This window comes from Rutidosis leptorrhynchoides, chromosome 11 (genome assembly GCF_046630445.1).
Source record: "Rutidosis leptorrhynchoides isolate AG116_Rl617_1_P2 chromosome 11, CSIRO_AGI_Rlap_v1, whole genome shotgun sequence".
Lineage (NCBI taxonomy): Eukaryota > Viridiplantae > Streptophyta > Magnoliopsida > Asterales > Asteraceae > Rutidosis > Rutidosis leptorrhynchoides.
Window position 1 is genome coordinate 387772289 of NC_092343.1, and position 22594 is coordinate 387794882.

Here is a 22594-nt window from a genome sequence, read left to right on the forward strand (position 1 = left end):
AAAAATATAAAAAGAAAAACAAAAATTTATATATTTTTAAGAGTTTGTTAAATATATAAGTTTTATAAAGTTTCTTTATTTTTATTTTTAGTATCTAAAAATATAAATTTTATTTAAATATTGTGTTTTTTTTATAAAACATCAAAACAGCAAAACAAAAAATATAAAAGTTTACGGGCTACACTGTAGCAGCCCAACCCATCTGGCCCGATTTTCTACTTCATACGATCGCATGAATATATAGCATACACTCCATGCGATCGCATGGAGTGATTTGACTCGTCTGAAACATAAGCTGTACGAAATTAGGGTTTATAATAATAATTATTATTAATTAATAACCCTAATTAGGTTATACTTATTTTATTATTTAGTTTAGTTTATTTATAATTTGTATTTTAAGTCTAAATTAGTTTTAATAATTTATAAAATTAATAGTTTTATAAAATAAATAATATTTTAATAATATTTTAATAAAAATTGTAATTTTTACAACTTTTTATATATTTTTATATTTTGTCCCTTTTTAATAGTTTTAGCGTAACTTTTGTATTTTTCGCTCGTATTTAGTTTTAATTCATAGTTTTTGCCATAGTTATTTTTATTTCTAGATTTTTAGGCCTTGCCGTAAAATCCCTTAAGTGCTTTTTCTTTAGACTAAGATTTAGGTGCTTTAGAATTTTGCGACGCCTTTTTAAGTTTTAGTACCTTTTTAAGTTATTTCCATTTGGGATATAGTTTTACTTGTAAGCTTTAAGACGCAACTTTTAGTTTTAAATTTTTAGTTCCTTTTTAAGTTTAGACGCGCTATTTTCTTATTTCTCGACGCCTTTTACCTATGTATCAATTATCATTCCAATTAGTAATCTCAATTTGCGATTATAATTTTAAGTTAGTGGTAGTAATAAGGTTGGGTTAGGCGAATGTTTTAAAGTTTTATAAGTCACTCTTTTTATTTCTTATTTTTCAACGCCTTTTTCAATTTTTCTTTTCTTTTTTGACCTTTTTCGACGCGCTCTTTTTCTTTCTTATTTCTCGCTATTCTAGTTTTTAGGACATAGATTTTTATTCTACTTCTTATCTAAATTTCTTAAAATTACGAAAATTTATTTTAAGTGGTTAAATTGATAGACATCGAAATTTTCTGGTTCGTAGTAATAGTTGGATTTGTACGTGGACCGGGTTATTGGAGCCAAACAGTCCTCAATTATATTGAGACCAAACGAATCCTGCCCCTCTGCTACATCTTTTGGCTATTCGAAACGTGGGCAAAATCAGAAAAGTCTATTAATTGGATAACTTATATAATTTTTCTTTCCTTTTTAAAAACTAATAGGATATTCAGTGAATGCACCGAGCAAGACGTTCACCACCTTTTGTACGTTCACCACCTGTAACTAGATCAAGACATTTAGCAAATATTACCGCCGTTGATTTTTCTTTAGAATCTTCATCCAGTCGACCAAGTACTCCAATTCAAATTTCCGATAATCCATTTTTTGAACCCACCTCACAATTGAGAATTTGGAGAATATTCAGGGACGATTCATAGATCCTGAACCATTAAATTTTTCTCCGGAACCACCAATCATTCAAACAGAGATTGTTGAGGAACGAACCATTAAATCAGAATCCTCTAGTGATTCCGATTCAACAAATTCAATTATGGAGAATCTGGAACCTTTAAGTATGGAAGACCGAATGAGAGCTAAACGCACTGGCCAAGGTCACGAAATTACTCATCCAGACATAAATGCGCCAGATTATGAAATCAAAGGACAAATTCTACACATGGTGACTAATCAATGCCAATTTAGTGGTGCGCCGAAGGAAGATCCAAATGAACATCTTCGTACCTTTAATAGGATCTACACACTATTTAAAATCCGAGAAGTGGAGGATGAACAGATATATCTCATGTTATTTCCCTGGACTTTAAAGGGAGAAGCCAAAGATTGGTTGGAATCGTTACCTGAAGGGGTGATTGATACATGGGACGTTTTAGTTGAAAATTTTCTTAAACAATTTTTTCCGGCATCTAAAGCCGTAAGACTTCAAGGAGAAATTGTTACGTTCACACAGAAGCCAAATGAAACTCTATATGAGGCGTGGACAAGATTTGGAAAGTTATTAAGAGGATGTCCGCAACATGGTTTAGACACCTGTCAAATAGTACAAATATTCTACTAAGGATGCGACATCACTACAAGAAAAGACATCGATATAGCAGCTGGTGGTTCCATTATGAAGAAAACCGAAACTGATGCTTATAAAATTATTGATAACACTGCTTCCTGTAGCGACCCGACCAAATCGTCATTGACGGCGCCGTCTACTTAGGTCCCGTTACGTGGTCATAAGTCTTTAAAACAACGTTGACCAAAAGATATGTCGCATTCATTTCAAATGTAAAGGTTGTTCAAGTTTTACAAGAATAGTTCCACCACAAGTTACGATACCAAGTTTAAGTACAAATGAAACTTATGCGACACAATTTAAAAGTATCCAAAAGACGCTCCATGTATGCATGTATACTCGACATCCAATGCAAGTATCAAAATAATGAGCGGAAGCATGTATCATGTATCGTTCAAGGACCTGAGAAAAACATAGAAATCTGTCAACGAAAACGTTGGTGAAATCTTAGGTTTAAGTAAATAAGTACAAGTGAACCACAAGATTTGCATCAATGAAATAATAGTAATACATTCCAAAAGTTTGTTTCACGAGCACCCAATTATCAATGCTTAACGTTTCCTTCCATTGAACCCCATCACTTAGTGCTAGAACATACACTGTTTCTCGAAAATATATTTCATTCGTAAACGGTAGCGAACCGTTTGAATGAGGGTTTGTCAAACCCATATGGATCCATACAACATAAGTTCTCACTTACACCCGGCAAGTGTAACTAATGATAATCGAATTGAGGATTTTGTTCTAAACTCGTATGTAGAATGTTTGTTTTCCTGTACTTGTGTTCACTTAGTTCAAAAGAATCGTTTATGTTTTCTCATCCCAAATATAAGTTCAAAAAGAGTAAAAGTGGGACTATGATCTCACCTTGAGTGCACGAGTAGTAAAGTACTTCAACAAGTAAACGTGTGCAAAGAACAATGCTAGTCTTGACCTAAACAATAGGTTGTATCAATAACGGTAAACACGATAGGTCAAAGATGTTCAATTAGTCCTATGGCTCGTTACGACTCGATTATTTAGCATGTGAAATCAAATTGCCAAGTTTCATGCAAGATACAAGTATATAAATAAGTTAGGAAGGTTGCATAATCATTTGGTTAAGTTTGACAAAAAGTCAAACTTTGGTCGGTCAAAGTCAACGAAAGTCAACACGTTCGGGTCGGGTTCCGAACTATTTTTCTAATCTTAGAAATCATATATGAGCATGTTGGCCAAGTTACATGTTAATCGGAGGTGCGTAGCATGCCAAACATTATTCGAAAATTGACCAAATTGGACAGACCCAATCGGCGCGCCGCGCGGGGGGTATGGCGCGCCGCGCCACCCTGCTGCTTCAGCTATTTTTCTGCTTTTTAAATGTGCACGAACCAAAACCAATTCTAACACAATTCTTGACCCGCAAACGCTTATAACGCCTATCATACATCGTTGGAAAGGTATTTTGACAAGGAATGCAACTAAACACATATCATCAATCAAGCTTGCACTTATGACAAACAAAACCGCATTTAATGTTCCATAATCAATGCATTCAAGTCAATATTGCAATTTAATGATTTGGCAACCAAATTACATGTACAATATGCCGTTTCGAAGGTAATTAAGCATACAACACAACCTAACACTTACAATTAACATCTCATGTCATTTAATGCATCAAAAGTTCATGTAAAGCTCATCAAACCCTAATCCAAAATCACAAATTCAACAATCTTGCATATGAAACTAATCCATGTCAACCTACATACCAATTTGAAGCTAGTGATGTTAGGAACACAATTAAAACATGAACTTTCATCATTCAACAACATATGAACACCTAAAACTCAAGATTAAGCAAGCATTCTTTCAATATGAACTAGTTACATCAAAATATCAAAAACGAGCATACAAATCACATAAACAAACTAGACTCGAGCCATAGACACTAATTAACAACCTTATAACTCAAAAATCTCAAGAACACATAAAATTAGTGATTTTAGAAAGTTACCCAAATGTAATGAGGTTGGTATGGAATCGAAGAGGAGATCACGAGGAGTTCAAATACGTAATTTGTTTGGCAAGATAATCACTAGCTCGATTTAAGATGATGATTCTTTGATGGAGCAATTTAAGGAAAATGTGAAAGTAGGAGAAATAAAGGAAAATGAAATGAAAATGTGAATGAGTGGATAGAAAGGGTGTTGACCACCACTTTGACCTAGTGGTTTCTTTGACACTTTGACAAGTTTAGTCCCTCATGTATTAATCGGGTGCGTTAAATTACCTAAACAAGATAATTTGAAACGCGTATCAACGAGACGTGTTATAAACATATAACGGAACATAAATAGTTAAACGGAAAAGTAAACGGAAAAAGGCGGGATGTTACATTACCTACTCCTTAAAAGAAATTTCGTCCCGAAATTTAAGTAGGCGTAGTAGTCGTTGTTTCTTCCTCGAGATCTTGCGTTTCCGAATTCACGAATAGATGAGGATACTTCCTTTGCATTTGATCTTGTCTTTCCCAAGTAAACTCGGGTCCTCTTTTGGCATTCCAACGAACCTTGACAATCGGGATTCGGCTTTGTTTCAATGTCTTGACGGAGGTGTCCACAATTTCAACCGGTTCTTCCACAAAATGAAGTTTGTCATCAATGGTAAGCTCCTCGAGAGGAATGACGATATCGGGTTCGGCAAGACACTTTTTCAAGTTGGATACATGGAAAGTAGGATGAACGGAGCTCAATTGAGGCGGAAGATCCAAACGATAAGCAACGGTTCCAATACGCTCCAAGATTTCGAAAGGACCAATATACCGCGGATTTAGCTTCCCGCGTTTCCCAAAACGGATTACACCCTTCCAAGGTGCGACTTTTAACATTACTCGGTCACCGACTTGAAATTCAAGATCGTTGCGTCGTTTATCGGTATAGCTCTTTTGACGACTTCGGGCCGTCCTAAGCCTATCTCGGATTTGAACGATTTTCTCGGTGGTTTCGTGAATGAGTTCGGGTCCGGTGATTTGCACGTCGCCTACCTCGGCCCAACAAAGAGGTGAACGACATTTGCGGCCATATAGCGCTTCAAAAGGTGCGGCTTTAATACTCGCGTGATAACTATTGTTGTAAGAGAACTCGGCGAGAGGTAAGTGCTTGTCCCAAGCTTTTCCGAAGTCAACCACGCAAGCTCGTAACATGTCCTCTAAGGTTTGAATTGTACGTTCGCTTTGTCCATCGGTTTGAGGATGATATGCGGTGCTCATGTCTAAACGCGTTCCCAACGCTTCTTGCAATGTACGCCAAAATCTAGAAACGAAACGGCCATCTCGGTCGGAGATAATCGATAAAGGTACACCGTGTCGGGCTACGATCTCCTTAATGTAAAGTTGTGCAAGTTTCTCCATTTTGTCCGTTTCTTTCATGGCAAGGAAGTGTGCGGATTTGGTGAGACGGTCAACAACAACCCAAATGGTATCATAACCGCCCGTCGTTTTTGGTAGTTTTGTGATAAAATCCATCGTTATCCTTTCCCACTTCCATTGCGGGATTTCGGGTTGTTGAAGTAGTCCGGACGGTCTTTGGTGTTCGGCTTTGACCTTGGAACATGTCAAACACTTGGAAACATAAGTAGCTACGTCCCTTTTGATGTTCGGCCACCAATATAGTTGTTTAAGGTCGTGGTACATCTTATTGGCACCGGGGTGAATCGAGTATCGTGACTTATGGGCTTCATCTAAAATAAGGCTTCGTAGGTCCCCATAACTAGGCACCCAAATTCTTCCGGCGAAATATCGGAGTCCGGTTTCTTTAACTTCGAATCGAGAGGTGAGGACGTTCAAGTGTTCGAGAGAGATGTTTTCATCCTTAAGAGCCTCATCTTGGGCTACCCGAATTTGGCTATTAAGGTTGGTGTGAATGGTGATGTTTAAAGCTCGGACACGGAGAGGCACCACTCTTTCTTTTCGACTTAAGGCATCGGCTACTACATTTGCCTTCCCGGGATGGTAACGAAGCTCGCAATCGTAATCGTTCAAAGTTTCAATCCACCGTCGTTGTCTCATGTTTAGTTGCTTTTGATCGAAAATGTGTTGGAGACTTTTGTGGTCGGTAAAGATAGTACTCTTGGTTCCATAAAGATAGTGTCTCCACATTTTAAGTGCAAAGACAACGGCTCCGAGTTCGAGATCATGTGTCGTATAGTTTCGTTCATGAATTTTAAGTTGTCGAGAAGCATAAGCAATGACTTTCGTTCGTTGCATCAATACACACCCAAAACCATGTTTTGAGGCATCGCAATATACAACAAAGTCATCATTGCCTTCGGGAAGTGACAAGATAGGAGCGGTGGTTAGCTTCGTTTTCAAGATTTGGAATGCGGATTCATGTTCGGTCGCCCAAATGAATTTCTTTCCCTTGTGAGTCAAGGCGGTTAGAGGACGTGCAACCAAAGAGAAATTTTCGATGAATCTACGATAGTACCCGGCGAGACCCAAAAATTGACGAATGTGAGTAGGAGTAGTAGGAGTCTCCCATTTGCTAATGGCTTCGATTTTCGATGGATCGACTTTAATACCTTGGTCACTTACAACATGACCAAGAAATTGAACTTCCTTTAACCAAAATTCACACTTGGAGAATTTGGCATAGAGTTGTTCTTGTCTTAAAAGTTCAAGCACAAGTCGGAGATGTTGTTCGTGCTCTTCTTCATTTTTAGAATAGATCAATATGTCATCGATGAACACAATAACGAATTTATCGAGATACGGTTTGCACACGCGGTTCATAAGATCCATGAATACCGCCGGTGCGTTAGTGAGACCAAATGGCATAACAAGGAATTCATAACTACCATAACGAGTTCGGAAAGCGGTTTTGGAGACATCTTCCCCCTTAACCCTCAATTGATGATAACCCGAGCGGAGATCGATTTTCGAATATACACAAGACCCTTGTAGTTGATCAAAGAGGTCATCGATGCGAGGAAGAGGATATCGGTTCTTAACCGTCAATTTATTTAGTTCGCGATAATCAATGCACATTCGTAGGGATCCGTCTTTCTTTTTAACAAACAAAATCGGAGCGCCCCAAGGTGAATGGCTAGGTTGGATAAAACCACGATCAAGTAGTTCTTGGATTTGACTTTGCAATTCTTGCATTTCAGATGGAGCGAGTCTATATGGTGCACGCGCTACGGGTGCGGCTCCCGGAATAAGATCGATTTGGAATTCAACCGGTCGATGAGGCGGAAGACCCGGCAATTCATCGGGAAATACATCGGAATAGTCACTAACAATTGGCACATCATCGATGTGCTTCTCATCGGACTCGACTTTCTTAACGTGGGCAAGGATCGCAAAACAACCCTTACGGAGTAGTTTTCTAACTTTAAGGCACGAAACGAGGTTGAGTCTGGTGCAACTCTTATCGCCATAAACAATCAAAGGTTCACCATTCTCGATAGGAATTCGGATTGCGTTAAGATCACAAAGAATGTGAGATTTCGTTTTGACTAACCAATTCATACCGATTATTACATCAAAGCTTCCTAGTTCCATGGGTATCAAGTCAATTTCAAATTCCTTACCCAAAATGTTTAACGTACACCCCCGGTAATATGTGTCGGCACTTAATAGTTTTCCGTTAGCTACTTCAATGGTATAAGTGGTATCTAATGGAAGAGGTGGAGTGCTAAAAGAATGAGTCAAAGTCTTGGATACAAAGCATTTATCGGCACCCGAATCGAATAAGCAAGAGACATAAGAATTGTTGAGAAGAAACGTACCCGTGACTAGTTCAGTGTCATCCCGGGCTTCCTCGGTGTTGATGTTGAAAGCTCGGCCGCGCGTATTGGTGTTATCTTTCCTTTTCGGGCATGCATTTCTATAATGACCCGTTTGGCCACATTCGTAACAAGTGCCCGTCTTTGGTGCATTGGGCCACTTTCGAGCGACGGGAGTGGCACTTTTACAATCGTTGGCCTTATGACCAACTCCTTGGCACCGGTGGCAAATTATCTTACTACATTCGCCAAAGTGATGTTTGTTGCATTTGTTGCAAAGAGGTAGGTTCCCAGCATAACCTTTCTTGCCGTCGGAGGTGTAAGGCTTCTTAGCAAAGTTGTTGTTGCTTGATTGGGAGGGTTCCCACTTTCTTTTGTTGCCGCTCGATTTATCCTCGGCTTTAGGTGCCAGAACTACGATTTCGTCAACCGTTTCGATTAGTTGGCGAGCCATGTTCATAGCGGCTTGATGAGTAGTGGGTTTGGATGACATCACCCCTTGTTTGATGCTTTTTGGAAGACCGAGCATGTAGAGCTCAATCCTTTGAGATTCGGGGTTAACAAGATTAGGACACATCAAGGATAGTTCGGCAAAGCGTTGATTATAAGCTTTAAGGTCGTTTCCGACCGCTTTCAAAGCTCTTAGTTCTTCCTCAAGCTTTCGGGTTTCTTCGCGCGGAAAATATTCAACAATCATCTTTTCCTTTAGATCGGCCCAAGAGAGGGCATGAGCTTCATCGGTACCCACCGATTGAACATAGGTGTTCCACCATGTTAGAGCAATTCCGGAGAAAGTGTGAGTGGAGTATTTGACCTTGTCTTGGTCCCGACAACCGCTTATGCTAAAGACGGCTTCCGTTTGCTCAAACCATCGGGTGAGCACGACCGGTCCCCCGGTTCCATCAAAAGTGTGAGGTTTGCACCCCATGAAAGCTTTATAGGAGCATCCCTCGTTTGAGTTTCCGGCTCCATTGTTGTTGTTGTTGTTGTTGTTGTTGTTGTGGTTGTTATTATTATTGTTGTTGGATGAGTGACCGGCCATGGCCGCATCTACGGCGGTAGCTATCATCCGTTCGAGAGCTTGTTCGGGAGTTTCATTGCGGCGTACACGACGAGGAGCCATTGTTCCTTCAAGACACAAGAATATCATTGATTAGTATTCTCAATAATACTAACCGTGATATAGAATAAAGATAAAGAGAAGTTTTTTTTTTTTTTTTTTTTTTTTTTTTTTTTTTTTTTCCGACTCGCCTTAAATTCTTTATGTCATAATGTCGGAACGTTCATACGAGTCACCGTAATATAATCCCGGAAATTATATTACCCTAATTCATATGTGCATTCGACATCATTTCATATAGTCAAGGTGGCGTGTCAATCAAATTAAACAACGTGAGATTAAGATGAACTAAGAGTAGATATGAGTAGAAACGTTCGAGTATAAATGCACAAGTAGTCAAGTAATTCCTACTTCAAGTCTATATGCCGGTTGTAGTCTAGACTCACCAATGTACCCTATGACTCGGGGTTGACACTAATGAACTCTAAATCCCTACAACCAACGCTCTGATACCATCTGTAGCGACCCGACCAAATCGTCATTGACGGCGCCGTCTACTTAGGTCCCGTTACGTGGTCATAAGTCTTTAAAACAACGTTGACCAAAAGATATGTCGCATTCATTTCAAATGTAAAGGTTGTTCAAGTTTTACAAGAATAGTTCCACCACAAGTTACGATACCAAGTTTAAGTACAAATGAAACTTATGCGACACAATTTAAAAGTATCCAAAAGACGCTCCATGTATGCATGTATACTCGACATCCAATGCAAGTATCAAAATAATGAGCGGAAGCATGTATCATGTATCGTTCAAGGACCTGAGAAAAACATAGAAATCTGTCAACGAAAACGTTGGTGAAATCATAGGTTTAAGTAAATAAGTACAAGTGAACCACAAGATTTGCATCAATGAAATAATAGTAATACATTCCAAAAGTTTGTTTCACGAGCACCCAATTATCAATGCTTAACGTTTCCTTCCATTGAACCCCATCACTTAGTGCTAGAACATACACTGTTTCTCGAAAATATATTTCATTCGTAAACGGTAGCGAACCGTTTGAATGAGGGTTTGTCAAACCCATATGGATCCATACAACATAAGTTCTCGCTTACACCCGGCAAGTGTAACTAATGATAATCGAATTGAGGATTTTGTTCTAAACTCGTATGTAGAATGTTTGTTTTCCTGTACTTGTGTTCACTTAGTTCAAAAGAATCGTTTATGTTTTCTCATCCCAAATATAAGTTCAAAAAGAGTAAAAGTGGGACTATGATCTCACCTTGAGTGCACGAGTAGTAAAGTACTTCAACAAGTAAACGTGTGCAAAGAACAATGCTAGTCTTGACCTAAACAATAGGTTGTATCAATAACGGTAAACACGATAGGTCAAAGATGTTCAATTAGTCCTATGGCTCGTTACGACTCGATTATTTAGCATGTGAAATCAAATTGCCAAGTTTCATGCAAGATACAAGTATATAAATAAGTTAGGAAGGTTGCATAATCATTTGGTTAAGTTTGACAAAAAGTCAAACTTTGGTCGGTCAAAGTCAACGAAAGTCAACACGTTCGGGTCGGGTTCCGAACTATTTTTCTAATCTTAGAAATCATATATGAGCATGTTGGCCAAGTTACATGTTAATCGGAGGTGCGTAGCATGCCAAACATTATTCGAAAATTGACCAAATTGGACAGACCCAATCGGCGCGCCGCGCGGGGGGTATGGCGCGCCGCGCCACCCTGCTGCTTCAGCTATTTTTCTGCTTTTTAAATGTGCACGAACCAAAACCAATTCTAACACAATTCTTGACCCGCAAACGCTTATAACGCCTATCATACATCGTTGGAAAGGTATTTTGACAAGGAATGCAACTAAACACATATCATCAATCAAGCTTGCACTTATGACAAACAAAACCGCATTTAATGTTCCATAATCAATGCATTCAAGTCAATATTGCAATTTAATGATTTGGCAACCAAATTACATGTACAATATGCCGTTTCGAAGGTAATTAAGCATACAACACAACCTAACACTTACAATTAACATCTCATGTCATTTAATGCATCAAAAGTTCATGTAAAGCTCATCAAACCCTAATCCAAAATCACAAATTCAACAATCTTGCATATGAAACTAATCCATGTCAACCTACATACCAATTTGAAGCTAGTGATGTTAGGAACACAATTAAAACATGAACTTTCATCATTCAACAACATATGAACACCTAAAACTCAAGATTAAGCAAGCATTCTTTCAATATGAACTAGTTACATCAAAATATCAAAAACGAGCATACAAATCACATAAACAAACTAGACTCGAGCCATAGACACTAATTAACAACCTTATAACTCAAAAATCTCAAGAACACATAAAATTAGTGATTTTAGAAAGTTACCCAAATGTAATGAGGTTGGTATGGAATCGAAGAGGAGATCACGAGGAGTTCAAATACGTAATTTGTTTGGCAAGATAATCACTAGCTCGATTTAAGATGATGATTCTTTGATGGAGCAATTTAAGGAAAATGTGAAAGTAGGAGAAATAAAGGAAAATGAAATGAAAATGTGAATGAGTGGATAGAAAGGGTGTTGACCACCACTTTGACCTAGTGGTTTCTTTGACACTTTGACAAGTTTAGTCCCTCATGTATTAATCGGGTGCGTTAAATTACCTAAACAAGATAATTTGAAACGCGTATCAACGAGACGTGTTATAAACATATAACGGAACATAAATAGTTAAACGGAAAAGTAAACGGAAAAAGGCGGGATGTTACACTTCCCACTCACATGAGTGGCACCAAGAAAAAGATATCGTTAGATCATCTAAAGCAGCTAGAGCCGATTCTAGCCATGACTTAGATTCTATTTCCGCAAAGATAGATGCTGTCGAGAGACGAATGGAAAAAATGACTAATTATATTCACTCAATACGAATTAGTTGTGAGCAGTGTGGAGGACCACATTTGACAAAAGATTGTCTCAGTATTGAATTAACAATGGAACAAAGAGAGAATATTTCATACATAAACCAAAGGCCTGGAAATAATTATCAGAATAATTATCAACCGCCAAGACCAATCTACAATCAAAACCAGAATTATAATCGAAATATTCCATACAACAACCAACAAGGTCCTAGCAATCAACAACTATCCAACAATACTTACAATCAGCAAAGACCTAATTTTCAAAACAAACCACCACAACCCGATGATAAAAAGCCGAATTTAGAAGATATGATGACGAAGCTAGTTGAAACTCAAACGCAGTTTTTCACATCTCAAAAACAAACTAATGAACAAAATGCTCAAGGGTTTAGAAATCAACAAGCTTCTATTCAAAATCTGGAACAAGAAGTAAGTAACCTAGCAAGGTTAATAGGTGAAAGAAAATCGGGAAGTCTACCTAGTGATATAAATGCTAACCCCTCGAATGAAACAGCTAAAGCTATTACCACAAGAAGTGGTACAACACTTAAACCACCTGAAATACCTGTAACTTCTGATGAAGCTATTCCTACTCCACAAGAACCACAACCTGATCAAGATAAGGAAAAAGAACCGGCAGTTGAAAATGTTAATGAAGATAACACAGTTAAGGCTAAACCTTATGTTAAACCATACCAACCACCACTTCCTTACCCGAGTAAAATGAAGAAAGAGAAACTTGAAGCCGAGCAATCCAAATTCTTGGATATGTTTAAACAGATAAATGTAAATCTTCCTTTCATTGATGTGATTTCAGGAATGCCTAGATATGCTAAATTCTTGAAAGATCTAATCTCAAATAGAAAGAAAATGGAAGAACTCTCGGCTGTTACTATGAATGCTAATTGTTCAGCAGTGCTGTTGAATAAGATACCAGAAAAACTATCTGATCCAGGAAGTTTCACAATTCCATGTTTTCTGGGTAGTCTTAGTTCAATAGAAGCATTGACAGACTTAAGTGCTAGTATAAATTTAATGCCGTATTCACTATACGCTAAACTAGACCTTGGAGAATTAAAACTAACAAGAATAAGCATACAGCTAGCCGATCGATCAATAAAATATCTTAGAGGGATAATGGAGAACATGCTGGTTAAAGTTGGTACTTTAGTATTTCCAGTAGATTTTGTTGTTCTGGACATGGAAGAAGATTCTCAAGTTCCTCTCATATTAGGAAGACCATTCTTAAATACGGCTAAAGCAATGATAGATGTGTTTGGTAAGAAATTGATCCTAAGTATAGAGGACGAGAGTGTTACCTTTTCAGTTGATAGAGCAATGCAACAACCGCAATCTGCAGATGATACATGTTATTATATTCAAACTATAGATTCACATGCAGAATTGTTAGAAGAATTTCCAGAATTACAAAGAACGGGAGAATGTTCTTTAGGAGAAGGAACTGAACCAATTGATGAAGTTGAAATGTTAGCTACACTTATAGCTAATGGATATGAACCAACAACAGAAGAAATTCAAATGCTAAAAGAAGAAGACAGATATCGATATAAATCATCGATAGAAGAACCACCGAAATTAGAGTTAAAGCCACTTCCAAACCATTTGGAATACGCTTATTTACATGGTGAATCTGAATTACCTGTAATAATATCGTCTTCTCTTACTGAAAATGAGAAATCACAACTCATTTCTGTGTTGAAAGCTCATAAACCAGCCATTGCATGGAAAATTCATGATATTAAAGGAATAAGTCCTTCGTATTGCACACATAAAATCCTTATGAAAGAAGGTCATAAAACGTATGTGCAACGCCAACGAAGACTAAATCCGAATATACAAGATGTAGTTAAAAAAGAAATTATTAAACTGCTAGACGCAGGTCTAATTTATCCAATTTCTGATAGTCCATGGATAAGCCCAGTTCAATGCGTGCCTAAGAAGGGTGGCATGACTGTCATTACAAATGAAAAAAATGAGCTTATTCCTACTAGGACTGTAACAGGATGGCGTGTGTGTATTGATTATAGAAAATTAAATGACGCCACCAGAAAAGATCACTTTCCCTTACCTTTCATTGATCAAATGTTGGAAAGGCTAGCCGGAAATAGTTACTATTGTTTTCTTGATTGATTTTCCGGATATTTTCAAATTCCAATAGCACCCGAAGATCAAGAGAAAACCAAATTCATGTGCCCTTATGGTACTTTAGCTTACAAACGCATGCCATTTAAACTTTGAAACGCCCCTGCAACCTTTCAAAGGTGTATGATGGCGATTTTTCACGACATGATAGAAGAATGCATGGAAGTTTTCATGGATGACTTTTCAGTCTTCGGTGATACATTTGAATCATGTCTAGTTAATCTTGAACGAATGCTGATTAGATGCGAACAATCAAATCTAGTACTTAATTGGGAGAAATGCCATTTCATGGTTAAAGAAGGCATCGTTCTTGGACATAAAATTTCAAAAGAAGGAATTGAAGTGGATAGAGCTAAAGTAGATGTAATTGCTAAACTTCCACATCTCACCAATGTTAGAGGAGTTAGGAGTTTTCTAGGGCATGCCGGTTTTTACCGACGTTTCATAAAAGATTTTTCTAAAATTGCCACTCCTATGAATAAACTCCTAGAAAAGGATGCTCCATTCATCTTTTCAGATGAATGTATCAAATCTTTTAATATTCTTAAAGAGAAACTTACTAATGCGCCGATCATGATAACACCAAATTGGAATCTACCGTTTGAATTAATGTGCGATGCAAGTGATTTTGCAATGGGAGTCGTTTTAGGACAAAGGATTGAAAAACGATTTCAACCTATATATTATGCTAGTAAGACATTACAAGGAGCACAAACGAATTACACAACTACTGAAAAAGAACTCCTTGCTATTGTCTTTGCTTTTGATAAATTTCGTTCATATCTCGTTCTAGCAAAAACGGTGGTCTATACCGACCATTCTGCTCTTAGATACCTATTTTCGAAACAAGATGCTAAACCAAGATTAATCCGCTGGATCTTACTCTTACAAGAATTCGATATTGAAATCCGAGATAAAAGAGGAGCAGAAAATCTCGCCGCTGATCATCTTTCTCGTCTTGAAAATCCTGAATTAGAAGTTCTAAATGAATCGGCCATACAAGACAACTTTCCTGATGAATATCTATTGAAGATAGATTATAATGAAATACCATGGTTTGCAGACTATGCAAACTACTTAGTATGTGGATTCCTTGAAAAAGGATTATCGTACCAAAAACGAAAGAAATTCTTCAGTGATATAAAACACTATTTCTGGGAAGATCCACATCTGTTTAAAAGTTGTCCCGATGGAATAATACGCCGATGTGTATTCGGAGATGAAGCTAGTAAAATTTTAAACCATTGTCATAAAGGACCAACAGGAGGGCATTATGGGCCTCAACTAACAGCAAGAAAAGTTTATGATGCTGGATTCTATTGGCCTACAATTTACAAAGACGCACACCTTCTTTGCAAATCCTGTGATGCTTGTCAAAGGGCCGGAAAAATAAGTCAACGTGATGAAATGCCACAAAATGTCATTCAAGTATGCGAAGTATTTGAAATTTGGGGTATTGACTTTATGGGTCCATTTCCAAAATCTCATAATAATCTCTATATTCTCGTAGCCATTGATTATGTATCTAAATGGGTGGAAGCACAAGCTCTCCCAACTAACGATGCACGAGTTGTAGTCAACTTTTTAAAACGTCTTTTTGCAAGGTTTGGAACACCGAAAGCTTTAATAAGTGATCAGGGTACTCATTTCTGTAATAATCAACTTGAGAAAGTTCTCAAAAGATATGGAGTAACTCATAAAATCTCCACCGCATATCATCCACAAACAAGTGGACAAGTTGAAAATACCAACCGAGCTTTAAAACGTATTCTAGAGAAAACCGTAGGATCAAATCCGAAGGTATGGTCCATTAAATTGGAGAATGCACTCTGGGCTTTAAGAACAGCCTACGAAACTCCAATTGGAACCACACCTTTTAAACTCGTCTACGGAAAAGCATGTCATCTTCCAGTAGAAATTGAACACAAAGCATTTTGGGCTTTGAAGACATGTAATCTTGATTTACATGAAGCTGGACGTCTACGATTAAGTCAACTAAACGAATTAGAAGAATTAAGACATGAAGCATACGAAAATTCGTTAATCTATAAAGAAAGAACGAAGAAATGGCATGATAAAAGAGTCATAAGTTTAAAAGAATTTAAAGAAGGAGACAGAGTTCTTCTTTTCAATTCATGATTCAAGCTATTTCCTGGAAAATTGAAATCAAGATGGTCTGGACCATTCATAGTCAAAAGAGTTTTCCCATACGGAACAGTAGAATTAATAAATTCAAATGGAATTGAATTTAAAGTTAATGGTCACAGAGTTAAACATTACATAGATAGTCCAATGGAAATCGACAACGAAGCTAATCACAATTTCGATACCACAGCTAACTAAGTGTGGGGAGAATCAAGTCTTTAAAGGATAATATGTATTTCTGTTAGAGTTAGATTTTCTGTTTTCGTGTAGTTCTCGAAAATGGTACCCGAATGGTCTTTCCCTAGCAGACCCTAAAGAACTAGTCTTCTCCCCCCATTCTAAATTTTTATTTTTTTTTAGGAAATGAAGACTGCCTGTGAACTAAACCTTGGTCTAATGCTACACGCTTTGATAACTAAACGTAATAATGACACACTTCCGAGTGAAATAGTATCAGTAATCAGAGAAAGATTGGACGGAGTAAGAAAACAATCCAGATGCGAAGATAATAAGTTACAATTTGGTAAAGGAAAATCAAAATCCGCAGCAAAAAGAAGAGCACGACACCTTGAAAGATGTCACAAATGCTGAAAATGGTCACATGGAGGTAAATGTTCAAATAATCAAACCTATTCAAATACCGAATTTGTTACTTTATGCAGAGACGGACCGTTCATATGTTTAGAAGAAAAAACACTGAATGCTCGAGGTTACGCCTATGTAGCCATGGAAAACCAATTAAACCGACTATCTTATGAATGGGATAGATCATATAACTAAAGAATACTATCTCACAGGTAAGTCTGTACAGGTTTTTTTTTTTTTTAACCTTTTGATAATAAACGCTAATTTGTTCGCTATAAAGTATTAAATTGGTATTGAATAAAATTAGGTTTGGCGACCGAAATTATTGATATCATTCAAAAATTTATTACATCACGACGAAATTTAACGTTTATTCTTAAGGTATAAATATCGTTAATCAATCAACCCAAAATATTTCAAAAATTCGTCATGAGTTAAATTAGGTCATGGAACCGAAATTACTTTACCGAAAAGAGGGGCGCATATTTTTGATAATATTTGATTGATTAAAGTGGGATAAAAGCCAAAAAGATTTTTAATTTTATTTTTTTACCATGTTTTTAAAATTAATATATAAATCTTAAATTAATATTGTAAAGTTTTTAAATTAATATATTTAAAATTGTAAATATTTGAACAATTGATATTTTTAAGTTTTTATGTATAAAAACAAAAATATAATATAAGTTTGGTGTAAATTTTTAATTTTTTAAAAAAAATGTGAATTTTTAATTTTATGCATATTTTAAATTTAAGTTGTGTGAATTTAAAAACAAAAATTTACTTTATTTCGCTAAGTTAAAAAATATGATTTTTAAAATTCGTCGTGAGTTGAAGACTAGGTCTTTGAACCGAAATTGTTTTACCCGAGGGAGGGACGAGAACTTTTATTATCATTATTTTTAATCTTATTGAATTAAAGTATGCCAAAAACATTAAAAAAAACCTAAAAATCTTAGCTTTTAAAACAATTGCTACAAAAAGACAAATTTTGAAATTTTGTCAAAGGACGGACTAGGACATCGATCCGAAACGACCTCGTCCTAAATAACAAGGGAAACAAAATTTTAAAATTAATTACTTAATTATTTTAATTAGTATAAGATATAAAAAAAAAAAGCTGAAAGTACTGTAGCCGGCACCCCATGCGATCGCATGGGGACCAAATGCAGGCCAGAAACAAATAGCTCAGAGATCTGAGTTCTTCACACCACAACACACAAACGTACGAAAATACTCCCAAATCACCTCTAAAATTCGCCATTTTTCACTGTAATTCGTCATTTTTCTTGCTCTAATCATGCCTAGATTCTCATTCTTCAGCAAAATGGTAAAAATTACACCCCTAAACTCTATAAATTCCTAGTTTTTGTGATAATTACCAATTTTTTACCTAATGCAATTTTGTTAATTTCTAGTGTAATTAGTGTTAAATTGTTAGTATTTTATGCATGTATAACCTAGATTGATGCTATTTAACATGATTTGAAGCCAAAAACTTCAAAATTTTTAGAAATCTAGGGTTTGTGTTCTTTAGCAATTTGGGGCTTTTTGATATAAACAGGTTATGGCCGATTTTTGTCATGAATTATTGCTAAATTGAGTAGTGTAACATGTTTAGATAGTTAAATGATCCAAACATTGATCCTAAACATGATTTTTGGAGATTAAAGTGGACTTTTTAAATCCAAAATTCATGAACTTGATTAATTTGATGTAATTGCCATTTGAGACTTGTTTAATTATTAGTAATGACTATTTTGACATGTTATTTGAGTTAAATGCTTATGAACTTTGTATACATTTTCATATGTGCTTATTTGAAAAGTGTAGAATTGTGAAAAATTGTGAAAATATGTATAAGTTTAATTTTGATTTAACATGTTATAGTGATTGTTTTAAGTTGTTATTTTGCTGACACTAATGCATATTTGGATGCACAAATTTTGTGTTTAATGTGTTTTGCAGAAAGCCGATACTGGAGGTTCAGGAGCATCATCATCTAGACGACCAGCACCAGCACCAGAACCAGAACCAGAAATGCAACACCAACAAGAACCACAACAACAGCCTGATCAGCACATACCTTATTATGATCCGGTACAGTTTGTTGATGAATTCATAGTATTCCCAATGAGGCCGCCAGTAGAATTCCCAACGATTCCTGAGCACACTCTGCATCCTAATCTGAGATTTGATAGGAGATGGAGAGATTACGAGACATATCAAAGGAACAAATTCAAATTGGTAACAAAAAATGTAGAGGTGCCAAGGGTAATCGATTGGGCCCCTTTGGAAACGGTCCATCTAGCTGACCGTGTTAGACAGCTTTTAGTTCAAAGGTATGACAGTTCTTCTTTTACAGATTGGGAACGTCTTTTCACCATTCGTAGACCTGTATATAAGGAATGGTGTGTTGAGTTGATGAGTACTGTATCACTTGATACAAATATAGTTAGAATAGATGATAGAAGATTTCTTAGGTTTATCCTTGGCGGTAGGATGTACAGAATGTCCATGCTGGACATGGCCAGGGCCTTACAGATATATACTCCTGGTGAGTTGTTATTACCCGATTATACAAATTTGATTCATTATGGTGAAAGGGTAGATAGTAACTTTGACGTTGACGCCATTTGGAGGCGTATGTCACATTTTGATGTTTTTACACGAGCAGGAGGACACTCCTATACACATATTGACAGAGCCGAGCTTCGTATTATTCATAGATTTTTGGCTAACTCGATTACACAGAGAGGTCATAATAAAGAAAAAATTACCTTACATGATTTATTCTACCTAAAGTGTATTCGGGATCCTAGAAGCTTTGTCAATATCCCTTACTGTGTTGCTTTTTATTTATCTAAAATGGTAGAGGGAATGCAGGACGGGAGTATAATAGGAGGAGGTATTTTTGTTACTCTCATTGGAGAGTATTTAGGTGTTGATAGGAACCAAGGGGGTCCATTACAGCTTTGTAGAGAATAGGTTGAGCCCTTAGGATTGAAAGTTTATGTGGGTGCTAAGGTATTGAAAAGTAGACGTAACCAGGCAGTACCCTATGAGGGATCTCATCCTCAGGTAGAGAGAGGCTTAGACGAGGAAATGGAGGAGGCAGAAGACATTAGGGATGTCTTTCGAGATGCTATTCTTGAAGTCCACATTCGTATAGATGAGGAAGCAATGACGAACGCGGCCAGACATAGTATATATGAGCAGTGGAACTCCGAGCGAGTATACGAGGATTATAGGCGACGCCAACACGATAGCTGGTTAGTTCATCAGCACCAAATCATGAGCCAGCTATCATATCAGGTACCAAATAACTATGTACCTACTCGACCTGCTCATTTTCCGCCACACAGCCCCGATATCCGACCACCCTTTAACCAGTATGACTATAACCAAGCCTATCAAAACACCTATAACCAACAATGGAACCCACCTGACGAGATGAACTGGAACCCATATCCAGACTGATTTAGTTCCATTTGGTTATTTATATAATTTTTATGTTTTTATCTTTTTACTTATTCATGTTTAAACTTATGTTATTGAATATACTTATGTAATCTTTATCATTTTTATTATTATTGTGTACTAATATTTCACATATAGGATTTGAAAGTGGGATATTAAGTCCCATTTCAAATTGCCATGCATGTTTATATTTGTATGTATGTATGTATATGGTAAATTGTACAAAACAGGGTAAAACAGCGCATTTTCAAAGACTGGCATTAAGTTCAGCAAAAGCTACTAATTTTGACGACAAGATAAATGTGATGTAACAACAGACGGAATGGACAAATGATATGTACCATTTATCATTCAGCAAACAAACGCCAATATGTTTGGAAACTTTGGTAAAATTTAATCATTTCTACGCTAATCACCCTCAATAATTTAAATTGTTACTGATTTCTTGCAAATGAGGGCATTGCAAGATCTTAAGTGTGGGAAGGGGTTAAATTCTTTCGGATTTTTTTAAATTTTTTACTTTAAACACTTGGTTACCATTAGAAATACTAGTAAAGTAGTAGTTGTATTAGAATCTAGTGCTCTCTGATAATAAAGAACAGCCCTAGTCTAATATACTGACTACCAAATTCTAGTAAAATTTTTCAAAATTTTCAATTAAATGAACTCAAAATCATGTTTATACATATTTATGAACGATAAAACTAGGTGTTAACACCGAAATTATTGTTACCTCGGAAAGGACATAAATTGAGAAACAAACCAAAATGTTAAAATTCATTTAAAATGGAATAGAGGACAATAAAAAGGAAAATAAAAGCCAAGTGTGGGAAATTTTCACCGAGTTATTCAAAATACATATCACATATTTTTGTACAAATAATTGAAAATACTTTTGTTTTGGACGATAATTAACTGTTTTACCCGATGAAAGAAAAGAAGAGATGGATCTACACGATGAATCAATTTCATCGTTAAAAGGAAGTAAAGTCTTCCGAAAAAGAAACGCGCTTCTTGATTTAGGTCATGAAGTTGTCGTCCAGACCAGCTGTAGGTTGACGAAAAACCTAGAAAAGTCATCACTAAAATCAGCAGGAAATCCACGGACCTCAGCATTAAACAGGGTCGCCAAGTGGTCAGATTTATCCTAACCATGAGAAGGATTTATCTCGTAAAATGGGGGGCACCGTGCAAATTAGCTGGATAAGACTAATGAATTAGATCCCCAGAAAGGATAATCTCCTTAAAGATTAAAAATCAGCATTTAAGACTGATATTACTCAATCCTAGAGATTGACCTTAAAGATTGAGAATTACAAACTCATGGAATTCAATGATATCTAAACTCGAGCTTGAACGAGAAAATATTTTGATCAAATTATAAACCGATTTGTTTTCTGAAAACCCATTTTCAATGCGTTCATTACCATTGAACGTAAAATCCTAGGAATTCACCTGTAATTCATTAGGTCATCTGAACCAAATCGGGTGTCAACCGTAAGAACGGTGGTTGCATAGCATGGTCGAAGATAGGACCTTGTGCCAGATCGAAAAATCATAAGGGTGAGCTTTACTATTGCTCCTACAAAGGATAGTAATTGCGTCCGACACGTTATAGACCATAATTAAAAGCATGTCAGGGGACATTGCCTTAACAGTTGCTTGTTCAACGCTTTCCTTTATAACCGGACGGTGGTTTACTAAAAGGTAATATACGGAGCAAGTATACTGGACGTGTTGCTTTCCTAATAAAAGGTTAGCAAGTGGGTGACACAAAACCACAAGTTTTGAGCTAAAATTTTCAAATCTGAAACCCACCAAACCCAAATAAATATTTTGCAAACACCGGTGAAGGGTTATTCCGGAAAACTTATCTAGGGTAAAAACTAGATTTAATTTTCAAAAGATCAAATGTTTTCATAAAGATCCAATTTCCTTAATGGATCTAAATTTTATAGTCATGTGGGACTGTAAACCACATCGTTACTACCATTGTTTATACCGCCGTAAAGAAATCACTGATGTACAAAGTGTGAAGAATAAAGAAGTGATTCTAGTATTTCAAAACTATATTGCTTGAGGACAAGCAACGCTCAAGTGTGGGAATATTTGATAATGCTAAAAACGAACATATATTTCATAGCATTATTCCTCAAGAAAGACAAGCTTTTAGTTGCAATTGTCCTATTTACAAGTGTTATTCGCTTAAATAATAAAAGGTGAAGACAAAAGACAGATTCGACGAATTGAA